Source organism: Coffea arabica, chromosome 8e (genome assembly GCF_036785885.1).
Source record: "Coffea arabica cultivar ET-39 chromosome 8e, Coffea Arabica ET-39 HiFi, whole genome shotgun sequence".
Lineage (NCBI taxonomy): Eukaryota > Viridiplantae > Streptophyta > Magnoliopsida > Gentianales > Rubiaceae > Coffea > Coffea arabica.
In genome coordinates this window covers 35,407,401-35,414,573 of record NC_092324.1, presented here as the reverse complement: position 1 = coordinate 35,414,573, position 7,173 = coordinate 35,407,401, and the positions used below count along the sequence as shown (strand labels likewise).

The following is a 7,173-nucleotide window of genomic DNA, read 5'->3' as shown; positions in this document are numbered from 1 at the left end:
AGAAATCTAGGTTATCTATGAGGTTGAATCATCGGTTCTTGCTTAAGGTTCATGGTTGTTGTGCATATGATGAACGAAACCCAGAAGGATGCCACACAGTTTCGGCAAAATCTTTTCATTGATGCTTCGTCCATTGCTGTCTCATTTTTCTTTGTTTGCTTGCGTTGGTTTCTTAGCAGTAATAAGTATAATGTGTGCATGTTTGGTTGGATTGGAATTGATTTGCATCAGGTGAGTGTTTGGTAATGGAACCCGTAGGTGAGATATGAATACGTAAGCTGTAAAAACAAATTTTCAGATTGGCAAGTTCCTGTGTTTTGATCCTTTTGTGCTTAAACTCCAGTTTTATGTTAAAAAAAAAATTCTTGCGGATACCACGGCTTGAGTTTAGAGTTTGTTTGACTGAATTGTAAGCGTAAGAAATTCTTGCTGCGACGAGTTCTTTCAGTTTGCTCAAGCATTTGTTCTCTGATGTTGACGAAACTGGATTTCTTTTTTTGGGTAGCTGAGGTTCTGGTTGGGTCTGATTGTTCCTTTGGGTCTGTTTGTATGTTGGATGGTGAGCTATTCTACATGTTTACTGCAATTTGAAAGTAGAAGTCTGCGGCATATCAGTTGGCCGCAACAATGTTTTGTAGCTTTAGTTGTTCCAACTCTGTTTGAAATGTGTTTGGCCGCAAGAAATGTATGGATGCATTTCAGCTGGCCAGTTTTCTTTTTCTTAGTCTCCCTTGATTGCATTTCCCATTGTGTGCTCATGAGAAATCTAATGAATATTGGGCTGCAAGTTTTACGTGGTTTCTAGGAATAAGAACTCACGCGGGTTGCTAAATGGTTTCAGTTGCAAAATGCTTTCTTCGTGGTTGCTGCATTTTATGCTCGTTTGTTTTGAGTAAATCTTTTGGGGTATCTAAGTGTTTCATTTGCTTGCTGGAATTGTAGAAAAAAAAGTTGCGCAAGGTTTGTTTTTTAGTCAGGATCGATTCAAGCTTACTCCTTATATTCCCCTGCTGCATTTTTTTTATATGGTTGCACTTTCGAATCCGTTGGGGAACACTCTGAGGTAGGAATGATAAGCATAAGTTAAAGGCTTTGCATTTGTTTTCGGTTCGTCGATTTGACAGACCTTGCTTGGGCTGCCTCACACAGATATGTTTGAGTGAATAACAAAGGATTTCTGCAACTTCATACCATTAGGAAAAGCTGTGTTTCTGCTGTTCTTTTGCCGCAACAACCCACCAAAAAACTGGTTTTAGTCATCTAGTTTACTAATTAAGCTTTGTGCCTAAATGATCAATGATGAAGTTGCATGCTTCAATCCGAAACTATGAATGTTTTGGTGTGTATGCTGCGTGGGTTGAAGCTGCCAGTTTTGCAACAGAAAAACATTGCAGAAGCAATGAAAACTTCGAATGGCTAGCAGTTCTCGTGTGCATGCATGGAAAACAAAGGAAAAATTACACTCCAACCCCTTGGCTTCTATCTAATGCTTCTATGGCCCAATTAATTGGAAAACTTAATCAGTTTTGTCCCCTTAACATGCCATTTTCTCTTTAATACGTCTTGACCTGTTTTGGGTAGATTCTTAAGGAGTTGTAGAATGAATTTGAAGGGTCTAATAACTTTTCTAGATTTATAGTTAATTTGATTTTTTGGAATTTTTGGCATTTTTGTTGTTCAATCATGGCAAATAGCTTTTCATTTATTTTTGTGAGTTTTTGTCATTTGATTGGTAGTTTTTTATCTTAAGCCATTAATTTGAATTTCGTTCCTTTTAGGCTCCTAATATTCAATGAATTGACCCCTCGAAATTCTTTGACTTTTACAAGCAAGTCTCTACTTGTTTTAATTTCTTAAGCATGGGTTGTTCGCCTCTTTTTAAGTGCCTTTGATTGATTCAATTTCATGCTTATCCCCATTGCTTGTGATTACTTGTTAATTAAAGTGATGCCTTGACTCTTTTATTATTTTGGACGGTAAATAAGTAACTTGTTCCATTAGAACCCAACTAAAAGGAGGTACACTCTATTCCTTATTTTAACTTTATTTGACCCTATGTGTTTATGTGATTTATGTGCTCAATTGCATGCCTTTTGAATGTTTTCATCTTATTTATTTATTTATCTACTTTACTCGTTTTAGTTATTTTCAATTTCGATCATTTAGGAGGCACTCGAATGCCAAAATTGTAATAGTTAGGAATTTAATTGTTTTATTCCTTCTTATTTCCCCTTTTAGATTGTAGTAGGCATCCCCCTCCTGATGTAATAGTTAGGGTTTCTTTGTGTGATTTGCATGCGTATGTGCTATGTGTTTAATTGCTTTCTTAGGGTTTGGCATCTAGTTATGCATGCTTATGTGTTATGTGTTATGTGAATTACGTGCTCACATGCCTACTCGCTTTAATTATGCACATTTATTTATGTATGTATGATGGATGCAAAATGAACGAAACCGTGGCTAGTCCAACGCTAGTCATTGTCTTCCCCTCATGCTCTTACAAGTCCAATGCTTGTGAGAGAGCGCTAGTGAAGGACTAATCCAACGCTAGTCCCTTAGGAGCCCTTCGCGCGTTAGATCATGTTTGTATGACAAAATCACTTCATCTCATGCATATTTTACTCTCTAGGGCCTCTTTTCACCATGTTGCATGACACTTTCCTTATATATGTATACCCCTTCCCCCATATTTTCCCTTATATGTATATTACTTGCCCCTTTTGTATGAAACATGACATTAGACTTGTATTTCATATAAACATTAGAATTTGGTTAAATCATTTGCTTGATTAGATAGGAAAACCCCCTTTGAATATGGGATATGGACGAGTTTGGCTTTCTAGCCTTAACACGCTCGTATTCCCTCTATTAAAGGAAAAATTGAGTCACGAACATTAGTCCCCCGTACCCGACATGATGCACTCCTTTAAGACATGTATATTTCTATAATTATTTCATCCCTTTTCTTTCCTTGGAGTCTCATACTTTTTGCATTATTCGTGACCTCTCCAAAGAGTCATTATTGGGCGTCACAATTAATGTGATTGGCACCATTCAAGCTTTGAAGAGAAATTTTGCCCCCCGATACCCTCCTAGATCTAGGGTTGCATTCATATAGCACGTCCAAATGTGATAAATATTTTGGTTAAAATAAGAAAATCCTTGACTAAATCACGCAACTAGCCTTGGCTAGGTTGAGAGGGTGCCTTGGATCTCGTTCTTGCCTTCCCTCTCATCAAATGTGACTCCCGAATCTTTTTCTCTGATTTTCGTAGATTTGGAGTCGTTTAAATAGGGTTTTTTCATTTTTTTCTTTAAAAAAATTCATTTTTAGGTGATTTGGTACACCTTAACTCAATACCAAGTGGCGACTCCATTTTTTATTCAAAACCCTTTTAAACTATTATTTTGGGTCGAATCGTCACATTTTCAAGTCCCATTTAGACCCATATTTTTCTTCATTTTCTTTGTAAATCAAAATTCATTTTTCAAATAAAAAAAATTCACTTTTTTAAAACCATTTATTTTTCTTATAAAAAATGGGGCGCGACATAGGTTTTGTATCTTTCTTATGTAACAAATATTTAAGAGCTGCATGGTCCGTATATATAATAACTTTAGATCCTACTAAATAAGATCTAACTGCCAATAGCTCTTTTTCTGTCATTGCATAATTGAGTTGTGCCTCATTTAGCAACTTGCTGGCATAGTAAATGACGTGCAATCGTTCTTCTTTCTTTTGTCCCAAAACTGCTCCAACCGTATAATCACTTGCATCACACATCAATTCAAATGGTAGTGACCAATCGGGCGAAGTTATAATTGGGGCCGAAATCAATTCCTTCTTCAACCTTTCAAATGCAACCAAACAATTGTCATCAAATTGAAAAGGGGTATCTTTACATAATAAATCACATAATGGCTTTACTATTTTAGAAAAATATTTAATAAAACGTCTATAAAAGCCAGCATGTCCTAAAAAACTCCTTATCCCCTTGATATTGCTTGGAGATGACAATTTTTCGATAACTTCTATTTTGGCTTTATCCATCTCAATTCCCATGGAGGAAATCTTGTATCCTAAGACAATTCATTCTTTTACCATGAAATGGCATTTCTTCCAATTCAGTACAAGATTTGTTTCCTCGCATCTCTGCAAAATCAATTTCAAATTATGAAGACAATGGTCAAAAGATGAACCATACACAGAAAAATCATCCATAAATATCTCCATAATTTTTCAATATAATTTGAAAATATAGCCATTATGCAACGTTGAAAAGTTGCAGGTGCATTGTATAAACCAAATGACATCCTTCTAAAGGCAAAAATGCCATAAGGACATGTAAATGTGGTCTTCTCTTGATCTTCTGGAGCTATAGCTGTTTGATTATATCCTGAAAGACCATTAAGAAAACAATAAAATTCATATCCGGCTATTCGCTCCAATAATTGATCAAGAAATGGTAGGGAAAAATGATCTTTTCTTGTTACCATATTTAACTTACGATAATTAATACACACTCTCCACCCTACCACAAGTCTAGATGGAATCAATTCATCATTTTTACCCACGATTGTAGTTATTCCACCTTTTTTTTGGTACCACATGAATTGGACTAATCTAAACACTATCGGAGATAGAAAAGACTATACCTGCATCAAGTCACTTAAGAATTTCATTTCTTACCACCTCTTTCATGTTTGGATTGAGTTTTCTTTGTGTTTCCACCACTGATTTGCAATTGTCCTCCAATAAAATGCGATGCATGCATATAGAAGGACTTATACCTTTAATGTCTGCAATTGTCCATCCCATTACCTTCTTATGCTTCCTTAGAACTCTTAGCAACTTTGTACACTGCTCATCATCAAGGTCAGCACTAACAATTACAGGTAAAGTACTATTTTCTCCAAGAAATTCATACCTTAGATGAGTTGGAAGTGGTTTGAGCTCTAGTTTTGGAGGTTCAATTTCTGAAGGTGGTGAAAGCCCCTTTCCTTGGCCAGGACTTTCATACAAATTACCTCTTTTATAAGGTGCTTGAAAATCCAAATACTTGGCCAATTCTTCAATCTCTCCCCAATCACCTTCTTGCTTACCCATATTCATTAAACAATATTCAAGAGGATCAAAGTCAAAATTGACTTGGCTCATCTCTTGAGTTAGTTTATCAATTGTGCCAATAGAATATACATGATCTGTAAAAGAAGGGTATTTTCCCATTTCATGCAAATTAAACTCTACTTCTTCTTCACCTACTTGAAACTTCAGCTTGCCATTTTTAACATCAATAATAGTACCTGCAGTAGCTAAAAATGGTCTACCAAGAATAATTAACATAGATACATCTTCTTCCATATCTAACACCACAAAATCCACTGGAATGATAAATTTTTAAACTTTTATCAATACATTCTCCAACACTCCCAATGGATATCTAATAGACCTGTCCGCTAGTTGCAAAGTAATATTAATGCGTTTAAACTCATTCAAACCCAATTGTCTAGCCACCGTTAGAGGAATCAATGATACACTAGCACCAAGATCACACAATGCTTTAGAAAAATCAATGTTACCTATGGTGCAAGGTATAGAGAAACTTCCTGGATCTTTCAATTTCGGTGGTAGCTTATTTTGTATAATTGGACTACACTCCTCTGTTAATGCTATTGTTTCGCAATCTTCCAACTTCCTTTTTCTAGTCATGATTTCTTTGAGAAATTTTGCATAAAAAGGAATCTGTAAAATAGCATCGGCAAAAGGAATGTTAATGTGCAATTGTTTGAAAAGTTTAACAAATTTTTTAAAATCTTTATCAAACTTATTCTGCTTTAATCTTTGTGGAAATGGAACCGCAGGAGGTATTGGAATGGTAGCGGAAGATGATGGTTGATTTTCTCTTGGTTTCTTCCAGCTATTTTCTTCCACTATCGTCTCTTGGTTCCTCTGCTTTTCTTCTTGTTTTTCATTCTCATCTTTCTCAACTTCCACCACTGGAGGATCTTCTAATTGCTTACCACAATGAAGAGTAATTGCTTTGACATGCTCCTTAGGATTTACCTCCGTTTTGCTAGGTAATTCTCCTTGATTTCGATTATTCAAAGAACTAGCAATTTGACCAATTTGGACTTCTACATTCCTGTACATTGTAGTGAGTTGGTCCAATCTTCCTTCTACTCACTCAAATCTGTCCGAAGTAACTTTTGCAAGTTTTTCCACTGCCATCTCCCAACCAGGTTTAGTTTCAGCTTGTTGTTGCCTTGATTGAAATTCCGGTGGATTGGCTGGCCTTGGTTGACTTCCTTGGTCCTTCCATCCAAAGTTTGGATGATTTCTCCACCTCGAATTGTAAGTATTCGAGTAGGGGCTATTTTGAGCATTATGATTGTAATTATTAACGAATTGTACCTGCTCAGAATCAAAACACTCATTAGTATCATGTTCACCTCCACATATAGAACAACACGCTACATGTGTATTAGATGAACTTGGACCAACTCCACCTTGTCTACTTAGTAACTTCATCATATTATTCATTTGAGCACTCAGTATATTGAGAGTGTCCATTTCTATCATACTTGCGTGACGTCTTGTATTACTTCTCTCATTGGCCCATTGGTAGTTATTTGCGGCCATTTTTTCTATCAAATTCTGAGCTTCTTGGGGTGATTTACCCATTAAAGCTCTACCTGCAGCTGTATCGATCATAGTTTTAGTAGAAAAAACTAAACCATTATAAAAGGTTTGTATGATTAACCACTCCGGCAGTCCATGATGTGGACATTTTCGAAGCAAATCTCTAAACCTTTTCCATGCTTCATATAATGATTCACCTTCCAATTGGCTAAAACTAGTGATATCCATTCTTAACTTAGTAGTCTTACCTGGTGAAAAATACTTATTCAAGAATGCTCTTGATAAATCATCCCATCCAGTGAAAGTATTAGGAGCATGAGAATGTAGCCAAAATTTGGCCTTATCTTTCAATGAAAATGGCAACAATCTTAACCTTATAGTATCATCACTAACTCTATTCATTTTAATTGTATCACATATTTCCAAAAATGTAGCTAAGTGTGAATTAGGATCTTCTACTGCATTACCTCCAAATTGAGATTGTTGAACCATTTGGATAAGTGATGGTTTAATCTCAAAATTGTTAGTATTTA

At 35.8% G+C, this 7,173-nt stretch overlaps 1 non-coding gene across 1 annotated transcript; it reads left to right on the top strand.

The window, feature by feature from the left end:
- Positions 1-6,770: 6,770 nt before the first annotated feature.
- Positions 6,771-6,877, top strand: LOC113743806 (small nucleolar RNA R71). The gene has a single exon (XR_003461210.1). It is a non-coding gene; the product is annotated as a small nucleolar RNA R71 (small nucleolar RNA).
- Positions 6,878-7,173: the final 296 nt, after the last annotated feature.